This window comes from Suricata suricatta, chromosome 7 (genome assembly GCF_006229205.1).
Source record: "Suricata suricatta isolate VVHF042 chromosome 7, meerkat_22Aug2017_6uvM2_HiC, whole genome shotgun sequence".
NCBI lineage: Eukaryota > Metazoa > Chordata > Mammalia > Carnivora > Herpestidae > Suricata > Suricata suricatta.
In genome coordinates this window covers 52,642,637-52,658,141 of record NC_043706.1, presented here as the reverse complement: position 1 = coordinate 52,658,141, position 15,505 = coordinate 52,642,637, and the positions used below count along the sequence as shown (strand labels likewise).

The window sequence follows — 15,505 nt, the reverse complement described above, 5'->3', positions numbered from 1 at the left end:
GTCCAAGAAAAATCTCCAGGTTCACGTGGTATCACTGGAGAACTCTACCAAACTTCAAGAATTGACATCAATGATACAAAATCTCTTCCAGAATACAGAAGAGAAAATAACTTGTGAAGTTCCCTTATAAAACCAGCATTATCTTGATACCAACACCACACAAAGACCGTACCAAAAAAACCCAAAAAAACAAGAACAAAAACTGGACAAATATCCCCTCATGAACAGACATACAAAAGTCCTCAACAAAACATTAGTAAATCAAATTTAGGAATATATAAAAAGAATAACCAGGACAAGTGGGTTCTGTTCTGGGAATTCAAGGGTAGGTCAAGACCTAAAACCAATCCATATTAACAAAGCAAAGAAGAAAAACCTCACGACCATATCAACTGATACATATATCACAGGAAATATACAACAAAACTCAGCATCCATTTGTCAGAAAAACAGTCAGCAAACTAGAAACACAAGAGGAACTTCTTCAACCTGATAAAAGGTGTCTATTAAAAAAACTACCCAGCTAATATTATATACTTAACTCTAAAACCCTGTTTGTTTGTTTGTTTGTTTGTTTGAACATGGGGCTCAAACTCACGCCCCTGAGCCAGCCCGGCACCCGTGAAAGCCTGACTGCTTTAACCCCTAGACTGAGAACAAGGAAAGGATCTTTACTCTCACCACTCCCATCCGTCATAAACAAAGTTCTGGCCAGGGAAACAGGTGACAAAAAAAATAAATAAAACAAGGATTAGGGGGAACAAAACAAATAAAACTGTTCCTATTCACAAATTACATAACTGTCTTTATAGAAAACTTCAAGTAATTAAAAAAAAATCCTGGAAATAATAAATGAGTTTAGCAAGGGCACAGGATGCAAAAACAACAAACACTGAATTGTATTTCTATACCCTAACAATATACAATTTGAAAGCAAAAAAAAATTTTTTTTAAGTGTTATTTAAGTAATCTCTATACCCAGCATGGGGCTTGAACTCACTACCCTGAGATTAGGAGTCTCATGCTCTGCCAACTGAGCCAGCCAGGCGCCCTGGAACCAAAAATTTTTAAAGTGATATTTACAAAAGTTCCAAAAAAATTAAATACTTTGTTATAAATCTAACAAAACACACAGAGGATCTACATGCTAAAAACTATAAAACATTAATGAAATAAACACCTAAATAAACGAAAAGACATGCCATGTTCACAGATTGGAAGATTCAACAAAGTAAAAATAGCACTTCTCCCCAAATTGATCTGTGGTTTAATGCAATTCCAAAGTACCAGCAGGATTTTTTTTTTGTAGTTGAGACAAGCTGATTCTTAGTTTATTTTTATTTACTTATTTTGAGAGGGAGAAAAAATACAACCGGGGGAGGCAGAGAAAGAGGGAGCGAGAATCCTAAGCAGGTTCCACACTGACAGAACAGAGCCCAATGCAGGGCTCAAACTCACAAACCATGAAATCATGACCTGAACCAAGACTAAGAGTTGGTCACTTAACTCAGCTACCCAGGTACCTCAAGACAAGCTGATTCTAAACATTATATGAAAAGGCAGATTAAACTAGAATAACTAACACAATTTTGAAAAAGAATAAAATTGGAGGAAATCATACTAGCCAATTTTAAGACACCAAAAAAAGCTATACTAATTAAGAAAGCATGATACTGGCAAAGAGAAAGATACATACATCAATGAAACAGAACAGAAAGCCCAAAAATAGACCCACACAAATTCAGGTAATTGATTTTTAACAAAGGTGCAAAAACAATTCAATGGAAAGAAGACAATGTTTTCAACAAATGGGGATGGAACAATTGGACATTCGTAAAAATGCAAACATCCACCTAAAACCTCAGAATGGGTCAAAGATCTAAAGGTAAAACTATAGGCTCTTTCTCTCCAACATAATAAATAATTAACATTAATAACATAATAAATAACATTTAAATAATAATAATAATAAATTTTTTAAAAAGGGGACGCCTGGGTGGCTCAGTCTGGTTAAGCATCCGACTTCAGATCAGGTCATGATCTCCTGGTTTGTGAGTTGGAGCCCCACATCAGGCTCTCTGCTGTCAACTCAGAGCCTGGTTCAGATCCTGTCTCCCTTTCTCTCTGCTCCTACCCCACGTATGCTCTCTCTCCTTTTCTCTCTAAAAAATAACAAACATTTTAAAAATATAAAATAAAATAAAAATAAAAATATAGGAGCACCTGTATGACTTACTCGGTTGAGCATCAGACCCCTGATTTCGGCTTAGTTCATGATCTCACAGTGTGAGTTCCAGCTCCCCATCAAGCTTGCTGTTGTCAGTGCAGAGCCTAACCCACTTTAGATCCTCTGTCCTCCTCTCCCCCTACCACTCCCCTGCACTCCTATCTCTCAAAAATAAATAAAACATTAAAAAAATAAAAGTAAAATTATAAAGGTGTCTGTCTATCTCAGTTTGGTACAGTTTGTGACTCGATCTTGGGATTGTGATTTTGAGCCCATGTTGGCTGTAGGGATTACTTAAAAATAAAATCTCAAATAAAATAAAAACAAAAACTGTACTTTTTAGAAAAAATATTTGAGAAGGTGAAAATCTTGACATGGGGTGAGGCAGAGTTCTTAGACATGATACCAAATTTGCTCTGGGAATGATGCTGTTAAAAGAACAAAAAAGCTACAGACTGACTGCAAGAAAATATTGGCAAAGCATATATCTACCAAATAACTTGTATCCAGAACATATAAACAACCCTCAAAATTCAACATTAAAAAAAACCCTCAACATAAGAAAGCAAATAACCCACTTGAAAAAAGGGCAATACCCTACCCATCAAAGATTATATACGCCAAATAAGCACATGAAAAGAAATTCAACATGGTGAACCATTAGGTAAAGACACATCAAAACCATGGGATACCACATGTCTATTAGAAGGGCTTCATTTAAAATTACTGACAATACCAAGTGCTGAGGAGGATGCAGAACAACCGGTACTCTCACTCACTGCTGTTAATGCAAAATGACACAACCACTCTGGAAATCAGCATGACAGTTTCTTATAACGTTAAACATACTTTATATGACCCTGCAACCCCCCTCCTAGCAACACCCTAGAAATGAAAACTTATGTTCATACAAAAACCTATACATGAATGTTTATAAAGCAGCTCCATTCAAAATGAGAAAGAACTAGAAACACTCCAAATGTCCTTCAGTGGGTGGATGTATAAAGAAACTGCGGCACATACACCTAATGGAACACTCAGCAATTAAAAAAGAAGGAAACTGTTGATACGTGTGCAACAACTTGTAGGGATCTCAAGGACGCTAAGCTGAGTGAAAAGAAGTCAGCGATAAAAGGTTACATATTGTATGACTCCACTTATAAGACATCTAGAATGGACTGGTGATTGCTAGGTTTAGGGGTAAAGGAAAAGATATAAATGGACAGCATGAGTTTGGTGGGGGTGGTGATAAGAACTGTTCTATATTCTGCCGGTAGTGGTGGTTGCATTAATCTAAAATTCATAGGACCGCACATCCCCTAAAACGTCACTTTTACCATATAATTTTTATGTTTATTTATTTTGAGAGAGAGAGAGAGAGAGGAAGCGGGGGAGCTCACAGGTGGGGGAGGGGGAGAGCAGGAGAGAGAGAATCCCAAGCAGGCTCCAAGTGCAGCACAGAGCCCAATGCCAGGCTCAATCCCATGACCCTAGGATCATGACCTGAGTGGAAACCAAGTTAGGGAGGGTCATGCAACTGAGTCACCAGGTGCTCTTAATCATTTAATTTTAAAAACAAAATTTAAAGGGATGCCTGGGCAGCTCAGTCAGGTAAGCCTCTGACCCTGGTTTGGCTCAGGTCATGATCTCAGGGTTAGTGAGATCCAGTCCCTGCATCAGGCTCTGCTTGGGATTCTCTCTCCCTCTCTCTCTGCCCCTCCCCAGCTCATTCTCTCTCTCTCTCTCTCTCTCTCTCTCTCAAAATAAATAAATATTCTTTTAAAAATTGAAAGGAGAGTGTAATCAGATTTTAACGCAGGCAGTCTGACTCTTGTGATTACCGGCTACTACTACTCTCTAGACTTAAGGCACTATATCAAAACAACTAAGTTCTTAGAAAATAAGCATAATTCTGAGCATGATAATTTAAATGGTTTTAGTAATGCTTTACATAAATACTCTTTCCTACAGATTTAATTTTAAAGATTTTTCCAACCAATGCAGACTAATAAACTAGAAAAGGAAAAGAGCTAAGTCATTGATCAAAAAGGTGGTTGTTTTGTTTTGATCTCAGCCTGTACTTAAGTACAGGTACGATTATGTTTATAACAACACTGAAAAAGTTGTTAGGTTTTGTGAAACTACCTAGAAGACGTTAGCAGTTATATAAAACCTAGAGAGGTACACGAGCTTTTTCAGACGCTCCTGACACTCCGGATAGTGAAGTTAATACTCTCTGACACACCCTCAGGTTCTAACGTCTGGGAGCTGCTGGAGGCTCCCCGGTTCTCCCAGTTAAGTAATTCTGTGGCAGCCAGTGTCAATGAAATCGTGCAGTCAGGCTCATTCATATTCTAGCAGTCTCCGAGCGAGAAACTAGGAAAGGGTGGGGCCGCGGATAAGGAGGGGCCCCCTCCGCAGGGAGGGGGGGGCTCTAAAAGCCGGAGTAGGGCTTGGGACCCTCCTCTCCATCACCGCTCGCCCGGGACTTAACGCCCCTTGCCGGTGTCTCTCCCGGCCGGGGTCGCCCTTACCCCACCTGGGGGTTGGGGGAAGACGAGAAGCTGGATGCTCAGCCAGGAAGGAGGCCAGCTTCTCGCCCCCGCGCCATCGCTTTCCTTCCCGCCCTAAGGGCAATTCCAGAGACCCACACCCCGGGAGCCCCGGCGGCCGGGCGGGGAGCGCGGGTGCCGGGCAGGCGCTGCCGCCCACCTCCTCCAGCTGGAATTTGGCACGGCGCTCCGCGGCTGGGGAGCGGGCGCTCAGGGGCCGGGGGATGGGAGCCCGGGCCTGGAGGCCCCTGTCCCCGACACCCCTCTCCAGTCCCCGGAGTACGGCACATCCCGGGACCCCGGGGAGAAGCGGGATTTTCCCCAGCGGAGTCCAGAGCCGCTGGAGAGGGCGAGTGAGAGTCGCGCGGCTGCCCGGAGTGCAAGCTGCTACTCACCGTTCCCCCCGGCCACGGACCCGCCGCCCGGCGCGACCGGCTCCTCCTGGTCGCGGCGCAACCGCGGCCGCCGCAGCCGCAGCCACCTCCTCCACCTCCTCCTCCCAGCGCGCTAGCTCCCCCCGGCGGGGCCGCCCGGCTGGCTCGTGCTCTCTTTCACTCTCTTAAAAATGACTATGGTTTTTTAACGAACTTTATTGGCAGCCACGGCTCTGCACAAGCGGCTCAGCAGCAACTCCGGCAAAGATCGTAGGGCGCGGGAGACTCGACTCCCCACCACGGTGGAGCCGCCGCGCTGCGGAGCATGCGCAGACCCGGCGCATGCTCCGCGCGGACTCGGTTCCCCCCGCCCTGCTCCACCAGCTTTCTGGCTGGTGCCCGCGGAGGGCGGTTCTCCTGCGTTCCACGCGCCCCTGGGGGGCCCGGTGTGCAGTGCGGAGAGCAGCGGCGGGCGGGAGCTCCTAGATCGTGGACCCTAGTAAAGAACTGTCCGAGGAGGGGATCGTGGACACTCGTTGAGAACTGCGTAGGTTTCGCCTAAGTGATCACGCTTCCACAGTACTCAAAGGACTTGCCCCTCTTGGACACACACACCTTATTTCCTCTGTGGAATAACATCCAAGTGGTAGAGTGAGCAAAACATGTTGAGCAAAACTGAAAACGTACTCACAGTCCACACGTTGCAGCTGGACAAAGTAGAAGTCTGAGATGTTTAACAAGTTCAGAGAACCAAATCAACAATTAAAAGGTCCCCCTAAGGGGCGCCTGGGTGGCTCAGTTAAGCGTCCGGCTTCGGCACAGGTCATGATCTCAGGGTTCGTGGGTTTTAGCCCCGCATGGGGCTCTATGCTGACAGCTAGCTCAGAGCCTGGAGCCAGCAGTGTCCACCTCTACTAATCCAACAAGAGAAACGAGTACTTACCTTGCACCAACACGGCAAAAGAATGTTCACAACTGCATTTGTTTTCATAGCCCCCAAATGGAAATATTACCCAAAAGACCATAAACAATAGAATAAATTAGTAAATTCACGTAGTGTTCATATAAGGAATACTGTGGAACAATGAGAAGAATGACTCACAACTACCTACCAACATAAAATGACTTAACGGCAGAAATGTAAATTTGAGCATAAAAAGTAAGGCACAAAAAATACTTAAAGAGTAAGTTTTTCTCAGCACAAAAAAGGGAAAAGAAATCTACTAAAATTTAGGATAATGGTTACCTTTGCAGGAAAGGGTTAGGGCTGGGTGAGGGATTCCCAAGGTGTTAGGCTCTCTCTGTTGGTCTTGGCACTAGTTAACTAGTGTGTAAAAATTCACCCAACTGTACTCTTACACACAGTTTTCTGTATGTGAACTATATTTCAGAAGCAGTAGTTTTTAAAGTTAAAAAATTTTTAATTTCAAATTTGTTTTACCTATAATTGCAATATAGTTTTGTAAACATAGTGGTTATTTATAGAAAATTTAATGCCAAGTAGCCAATTGATTTATCTCCAGGATTTGGTTAGTAGTCTTTTAAACTTGAGTAATATACTCACCCTCACCCCCTTTAAAAGGAAAGAAAAAAGAAAAGAAAAGGGAAAAGAAAAAGAAAAGGAAAGGAAAAACTTGATTAAGAAATGGGCAAAGGACTTAAATAGACATTTCTCCAAAGATGTGCAAATGACTAAGTATTTGAAAAGCGGCTCAATATCATTTATCATTAGTAAAATGCAAATCAAAACCACAATGAGATACTACTTCACACCCATTAGAATGGCTGTTATAGGAGCACCTGGGTGGCTCAGTGGGTTGAGCGTCTGATCATGATCCCAGGGTCCTGGAATCAAGTCCCAAGTTGGATTCTGTGCTGAGCACAGAGCCTGCTTAAGATTCTCACCCTCTCTCCCCCTGCTTCTTTCCCCTGCTCTCTCTTTAAATAATACATTTTTTTAAAATTTAAAAATAAATGGCTACTATAAAACAAAACAAAACAGAAAATAACAAGTGTTGGCAAGAATGGTGAGAAACTGCAACCTCTGGGCACTGCCAGCAGGAATATAAAATGGTACAGCCATTATGGAAAATTAAAAATAGAATTACCATATATTCAGCAATTCCACTTCTGGGTATGAGTTCAAAAGAATTGAAAGCAAGGAATCAAGCCAATATTTGTACAACCATATCCACATCAACATTATTTACAGTAACCAAAAAATGGTGGCAGCCCAAATGTGTATCAACAGATGAATTGATAAACAAAAAGTCATATAACTGTGACATTTATTATATTATTCAACCTTAAAATATTATTAGATTCAGCCTTAAAAACGAAAGAAATTCTGATACATGGTATAACATGGATGAACCTTGATGACATCATGCTGCATAAAAGAAGCCAGTCACAATAGGACGAACACTGTATGATTCCACTTATAGAAGGTATCTAAAGTAGTCAGATTTATAGATACACAAAATAGAATTGTGGTTGCCAGAGGGAGAGGGGAGGGGAGAATGGGGAGTTAGTATTTAATGGGTACAGAGTTTCCATTTTGGAAGATGAAAAATGTTCCGGAGATGAATGGTGGTCATGGTTGCACAACACCGTGAATGTGCTTCATGTCCCTGACCTTTACCCTTAAAAACGGTCAAAATGATGGGGCGCCTGGGGGCCTCATTTGGTCAAGCATCAGACTTCGACTCAGGTCATGATCTCGCAGTGAGTTCGAGCCCCATGTCAGGCTCTGTGCTGACAGCTCAGAGCCTGGAGCCTGCTTCAGATTCAGTGTCTCCCTCTCTCTCTGCCCCTCCCCCACTCCCAATCTGTCTCTCTCTCTCAAAAATAAACAAACATCAAAAAAAAATTTTAATTGTCAAAATGGTAAATTTTATGTTAAGTATATTTTACCACAATTTTTAAATGGGGGGAAAAAAGAGAAGATTTTAGTGAGTATCAAAAAATAAATCTGAGAATTCAAATTTGAGAAAAACTTCAAGGCCCTTTTCCATTTCCATGGGATTTTTGCACATTCTAATGCATTTATGTCTACCTTTTATCTGACTCATGGCTGTACTCAAGGAGTGGAAACCTGGCCTTTTATTTTTTTTAACTTTTAAAATTTTATTTATTTTTGAGAGAGAGAGATAGAGCATGCATGTGCATGAGTTGGGGAGGGGCAGAGAGAGAGGAAGACACAGAATCCAAAACAGGCGCTAGGTTTTGAGCTGTCAGCACAGAGCCCGATGTGGGGCTCGAACCCTGGAACTGCAAGATCAAGACCTGAGCCGATGTCTGATGCTTAACGGACTGAGCCACCCAGCTGCCCCAAATCTGGCCTTTTAAATCCTGCAATTGTGCTGTAGCAAAAATGGCAATAGAATTAGTCTGAAGGACTTTGAAAGAAATTTCATCTGCTGTGTCTAGAAATAAGTTGCACAAAATTATTTAGGGAAAATATTCTTTTTTTTTTTGAGAGAGAGAGAGAGAGAACACAAAAGGAGAGACTGGGCAGAGAGAGAGAATCCCAAGCAAGCTCCAGGCTCAGTAGAGAGCCTATCTCAGGGCTGGATCCCATGTCCCTGGGATCATGACCTGAAATGAAATCAAGTCTTATGCTCAACCCAACTGAGCCACCCAGGAGCCCCTAGAGAAAACATTCTGAAAGGTTTTTTTTGTTTTTTGTTTGGTTTTGTTTTGTTTTCATTTTAATTTTTAAGTAATTGCCCAATGTGGGGTTTGAACTCACAACACCAAGATCAAGAGTGGCGTGTTCTACTGATTGAGCTAGCCAGGTGTCCCTGAAAAGTTATATTTTTAAGTCATTTAGTGATTCTTCAAATCTAGTACCTTCACTCACCCAGCAAAATGTGGCCATTGCCCTTTGCTAGTTGTTTCACTGTGTCTGACTCTAATGCACTAAATACTTTTCAGGGATCATGAATTGTATGTGGGTGAAAAGAAACACATTTTAAAAAATGACATGCTCTTAAATACTTGAAAATTTTACCACTCGAATAGGTTTGCGAACATATGTAAATTTGTGGGAAAATCAGGAATGCCAAGGATTTCTTCACAGTATTGTTCTAGACAGTGATAATCTAATAGCCCACAGAATCAAATAGACCATTTTTGAAAGCTTGGAGTCTGGTAACGGAGACTAACCAGTGTGATGGAACTGTATAAAAGGGGGCCCTAATTTAAACTGGAGAGCCAGAGAGACCTATCTAACAAAGTAACATTTAATCAGTTATCTGAAGGATTAGTGTGTTAGCCAGATAAAGAACAGGCAGAAAAAGATTTCAAGTAGAAGGAACTGCAACAAGAATGGTGACCTGAGGCAGGAAATGATGTGATGGGTTTGAGAAATTGAAAGGGAGCTAGTGTGCAGGAGTAAGGCGGAAAGTGCTATAAAATGAAGTAGTGAGGGAGACAGGGACCAGATCATGAAGACCCCGTGGGTCAGGATAAACAATTTGGTTTGTATAGCAAGTACACTGGGAAGCCTTTGAAAGGTTTTTAGGGCAGGGATAAGGAAATCCGCTTGAAAGATTCCTCTGGCTGTTTAATGAAACTAGGACAGTGGAAGATGGTCCAGGTAAGAGATGATGGAAGCTTAAGTGAGGTGGTAACAGGGGAAGGAGAGAAAAGTGGATGGATTTGTTTTTAATTTTGGATGTAGAATCCATAGGACTTGGTTATGGAACAGGAAAGAGGGAAAGTCAGGAAGGACTCATAGGTTTCTTGAATGAGCACCAGAGATTCTGGCATCTAGTTCCAATGTGTGAGTTTTTCCTCTACCCCCACCGCCAAGCAATTCTCAGACACTAGCTGGGTGTCCTGCAATTCAACTCAATTTTTCCACTTTCCATCTGGAGATAGCATCCGGTTCCCCAGGTTAGGGGTTCAGTCCTACAAGACTGTATTCATTCTCCCCTTCTCTGCCTGCCTCCACCCCCCACATCAGATGCACTTCTGACCAATTCATTATAGATGGGAGGTTCCAATGATCTCTTCCGTGGGTTTGATTAACTTGCTGGAGCAGTTCAGAGAACTCAGAGAAACATTTTACTTTCTAGATTACCAGTTTATTATAAAAGAATATAACTCAGCAAAAGCCAGATGGTAGGGATGCATAGGGTGAAAAATGGGGAATGAATATGCAGCTTCGTGCCCTCTGCAGGTGGCCAGTCTCCCCACATCTCCAGAGTTCATCTACCCAAAAGCTCTCTGGCCCAGCCCTTGTGGATTTTTATGGAGGCTCCATGACATAAGCATGATTGATTACACCATTAGCCATTGGGGATTGAGTCAACCTCCAGGCTCTCTCCCCTTGCAGAGGTGGTGGTGGGAGGTTTGGGGGGGGAGGTTGTCTAATCATCACAAGGTTAGTTCTCCTGGCAACCAGCACCCCCCTTGGGTGGAGTGTAAAATTCACCTTATTGACATAACAATAGATGTCCGTTGCTTTCAACATTTAGGAAATTCCAAGGGTTTTAGGAATTCTATGCCAGGAATAAGGGACAAAGACTAAACATAATACTTCTTATTATAAAATCACAGGACCTTGCAGATAGTGGTCAATGCAGTACTAGTTATAATCCCTAGTATGAGTCAGGGAATAGTCAGTTCTTTCTAGATTTCCTTTTTTGGTTTGTCATAGATTGTTCTTGTCTCCTATGGGCCAGCTAGCTGTATCATCACATACACTTCTGGATTTAGGGTGCTCAACAAGTGTTAGAATATTTTAAAAAAATCTTTGTTGGGTGCCTGGGTGGCTCAGTTGGCTAAGAGTCTCTTTTCATTTCTCCTTAATGTGTAGTTGTTTTTGAGAGAGAGAGAGCTTGAGCAGGAGAGAGGGAAAGAGAGAGGGGGGCAGAGGAGCAAAGGCAGATCCTGCTCAGAGAGCAGCAAGCCCGATGTGCGGCTTGAACTCGGGATCAGTGAGATCATGACCTGAGCCAAAGTCAGACACTTAACCAAATGAGCCACCCAGGTGCCCCTAAGCATCTTATTCTTTTTTTTTTAATGATTACATTTTATTATTAATTTTTAAATGTTTATTTATTTTTAAGAGACAGAGCATGAGTAGGGGAAGGGCAGAGAGAGAAGGAGACACAGAATCTGAAGCAGCTCCAGGCTCTGAGCTGTCAGCACAGAGCCCAATGCGGGGCTTGAACTCATGAACCGTGAGATCATGACCTGAACTGAAGCCAGACGCTTAACCGACTGAGCCACCCAGGCGCCCCAGCATCTTACTCTTGATGTCAGGTCATGATCTCACAGTTCATGTGATTGAGCCCTGTGTCAGGCTCTGTGCGGACAGCATGGAGCCTGCTTGGGATTCTCTCCCACTCTCTGTGCACTTCCCTGCTTTCACATGCTCTCTTTCTCTCTCCCAAATAAATAAACATTAAAAAACATTTTTTGTTCTCCTTCATTGCCCAAGTCTGTCTGATACCTAAATTTGCTTTTGTTTAAAAGTGCGCTGAGAGATGTCCTTTCTGAAAAGGCTGTACTATAGGAGCAACTTTCTGATTTTTTTAAATTTGTTTATTTTGAGAGAGAGAGAGAGAGAGAGAGAATCTTAAGCAGACTCCACAAGGAGACTGACATGGGGCTCAATCCCACAACCCTGGGATCATGACCTGAGCCAAAATTCAGAGCCAAATGCTCAACCAACTGAACCATCCAGGCAACCTCCCTTTATTATTTATTTATTTATGTGGCAACTTTCTGATTTTTGAGGACCTCACTGATGGTACGTAGTGTATTTGTGTGATGTTCTTCCTAGTACATCCATTGGAACATTTGCTTAGACATCCTTCCAAGGATCAGGCAATTAATGCATTTTCAAGAGCTTATTTACAAACAGCATTCTGTTATCCACTCTTTGATTTAAATTCTTAAAATAAGTAGAGGATTTAGGATTCATCCTATTTTTAGAAGTGAATGAGGTGCCTGGCTGGCTCAGTGGGTGGAGTATGCAACTCTTGATCTTAGGGTTGTGAGTTCAAGATCCATACTGGGTGTAGAGATTACTAAAATAAAGAAAGAAAGAAATCAATCAATAAATAAATTTTAAAAAATAAGCTAATGAAGTAGATATTATATTAAATTTTCAGTTTTTAATGCCCACATTACATAGATAGTGTACATCCAAAAACCATACCTACCCGCGGTATAGGTTTGGGGGTTTGATTCTTGCCAGAAGTTTTCCCCCCATTTACAACTATAGGGGATGGCAGGCTTCTTTGCCTGCTCCTTCTCTGTTCCACTGGAAAAGAATTTTTCCAGCTCCTTTCAAACAGATTTGGTGGCTCTTCTAGTGTCTATCTTTATGTTAATGTCTCATTTTCAGCTAGACCAGGACATATCTCTAGACCCTTGATGGCATGTTAGAGCCTCTGTTTGAGTCTCAGTTGCGGTACTTCCTGGATTGTCAAGGGCACTGGAGATTCTCTCACTTTTGATTCAGACTGTGCTTTTTTGTTTGTGTTTTGTGTATTTTGTGGGGTTTTTATTGTTGGTTGTTTGTTTTTGCTATTGTTACAGTTTAACCAACTGTATATGTTTACCTGGGCTTATAAAGTCTGTTCACATAGTGGGAGGATGAATACCAGCTCAGTTAGCTTTGTTACAGGAACAAAAGCTTTATTTTATTTCCTTATCAGAGCAATTCTGGTCTGAGCCCACATTTGCTAGAGTTGTAAGATGCTCACTATCAGTCTTTAAAATAGGAGTTCACTAATTCTCCATTTTCTGCAATTGCACGAGTTGTCAGATGGTTGCACGGTTTGGAAAACTTGGGGAAAGACCTCTGGTACTCGGTCAATCCTAAACATCACTGAAATGTGCATTGCTTAAGGTCATTAAATCTATTTGAATAAGTTTACATCCTTTATGCCAGGTTTGGTCATAAGTAGCTTTTACTTTTCCACTGCCCAGAGCTATAATGGTTAGTGTTCTTTTCTCCTGCAACCATAAGCTAAAGCCCTGTCAGAAGTCCTACCATATCTCCTGGTAAATCTGGTAAGGGGCACCTGATGGTTCAGTCAATTGAACATCCAACTCTGATTTCAGCTCAGGTCATGATCCCTGAGTCATGGGATTGGGCCCATGGGGCTCCCCACTGAATGCGGAGTATGCTCAAGATTCTCTCTCTGTCCCTCTCTCTGATCTCACTCTCTCTAAAATAAAAATAAAATAAATTTAAATAAAAATTTAAATAAATAAATATCCTTTATTGGGAAGCTTGGATGTATCTTTAGATTTTTTTTTTTTTAATTTATGTAATCTCCCTATACAACATGGGGCTTGAACTCACAACTCTGAGATCAACAGCTGCATGCTCCTCCAACTGAGCCGGCCAGATCCCTCTAAATCCTTTTATACTTTGTGCTCACCTTAATTTCATTCTTAAAATTTATGTGATTTAGGGGCACCTAGGTGGCTCAGTTGGTTAAGTGTCTGACTTCATGGTTTGGATCTCTTGATTTCAGTTCAGGTCAGGATCTCACAGTTCATGGGTTTGATCCCTGCTTCAGGTCAGTCGTGGTGCTGTCACCTCAGAGCCTGGAACCTGCTTCAGATTCTGTGTCTCCCTCTCTCTCTCTGCCCCTCCCCTGCTCATGCTCTGTCTCTCTCTCTCTCAAAAATAAACAAACATTAAAAAAATAATTTTAAAGAAGAAACTTTTAAGATTTATTTATCTGAAATAACTTTTAGCTTTACTGAGTTATAATGAACATATATGATTGTGTAAATTTAGATGTACAATATATTGATTTGATATACTTACATATTGCAAAATGATTACCACAATAGAGTCAGTTAACACTTCTATCATGTCACATGATTATCATTTCATTTCTATTTTGCAGTAAGAACATTTGTTTATAGTTTATTGTCAAGTCAGTTTCCATATAACACCCAGTGCTCATCCCAACAAGCGCCCTCCTTCATGACCATCACCCATTTCCCCTCTCCACCACCCCCATCAACCAGGACATTTTTAATATAATTTCTTTTTTATAAGTTTATTTATTTTGAGAGACAGAGAGACAGAGGAAGAGAGAGCAGGGGAGGGGCATAGAGAGAAGGAAAGAGAATTCCAAGCAGGCTCTGCTCCATCAACAAAGAGCCAGACTCGGGGCTTAAATTCACAAACCACGAGTTCGAGACCTGAGCTGAAATCAAGAATTGGACGCTTAACCAACTGAGTCACCCATAAATCCTGTACTAAAAACATTTAAGATACACTCTCTTAGTAACTTTCAAATAAGTAGTACAGTATTATTAACTATAATTACCATGCAGTACATTCGATCTCCAGAATTTATTCCTCTGATTACTGAAAGCTTGTACCCTTGACCAACATCTTCCCACTTCCCTCACCTTCTGTCCCTGGTAACCACCATTCTACTCAGTTTCTATGTGTTTGGCTTTTTCAGGTTCCATATATAACTGGTATCTTAAAGTATTTGTCGTTCTTTGTCTGACTTATTTTGCTTAGCATAATTACCTCACGGTCCTGTTGTTGAAAATGGCAAAATCCTTCTTTCTCATGACTGAATAGTATTCCATTACATGTATGTTTATATTGCCTTTATCCATTCATCCACTGATAAACACTTAAGGTTGTTTCCATGTCTTGGTTCTTGTGCATAATGCTGCCATGAATATGAGAGTAGAGATATCTCTTCAAGATCCTGTTTTCATTTCCTTCGGACACATACCCAGAAGTGGGACTCTTAAATCATATAGGACCGTTCTTGGGGAAACCTCCCTACTGTTTTCTATTGTGATTGCACCAATTTATATTCCCATCAACAAATCCACATCCTTGCTAACACTCGTTTCTTTTCTTTTCTTTCTTTCTTTTTTTTTTTTTGATGACAGTCATTCTAACAGGTGTAGGTTTTGTAGTTTTAATTTGCATTTCCTGATGATTAGTGATATTGAACATCTTTTCATGTATCTGTTGGTTATTTATATGTCTTCTTCAGAAAAACACCTATTTGGTTCCTCTGCTTTTTATTTAATTGGATTTTTTATAAAAAGATATCTCTACACCCAACGTAGGGCCTGAACTCACAACCTCAAGATCAAGAGTCACATGCTCTACCAACTGAGCCAGCCAGGAGCCCCTGGACTTTTTTTTTTTTATTGACTTGTATGAATTATTTTTGTAGTTTAGGTATTAACTACACATCAGATATATGGTCTGCAAGTATTTTCTCCCATTCTGTAGGTTGCCTTTTCATTTTGTTGATGGTCTCTTTTGCTCTGCAGAAGCTTTTAAAAGTTTTGTGTGTGTGTGTGCTTATTTATTTATTTTGAAAGAGGGA

General features: G+C 41.3%; 1 protein-coding gene and 1 non-coding gene across 6 annotated transcripts in view; both read right to left on the bottom strand.

Moving 5' to 3' along the window:
* Positions 1 to 5,418, bottom strand: part of RAB23 (RAB23, member RAS oncogene family) — a 41,884-nt gene extending 36,466 nt beyond the window's left edge. For all 5 annotated transcript variants that reach the window (XR_003911035.1, XR_003911036.1, XM_029945233.1 and 2 more), the window contains exon 1: positions 5,175 to 5,418. The gene's annotated coding sequence lies outside the window, so the exon portion shown is untranslated. The remainder of the gene's footprint in view (positions 1 to 5,174) is intronic.
* TRNAR-CCU lies at positions 976 to 1,048 on the bottom strand. Its single transcript has one exon. It is a non-coding gene; the product is annotated as a tRNA-Arg (tRNA).
* Positions 5,419 to 15,505: the final 10,087 nt, after the last annotated feature.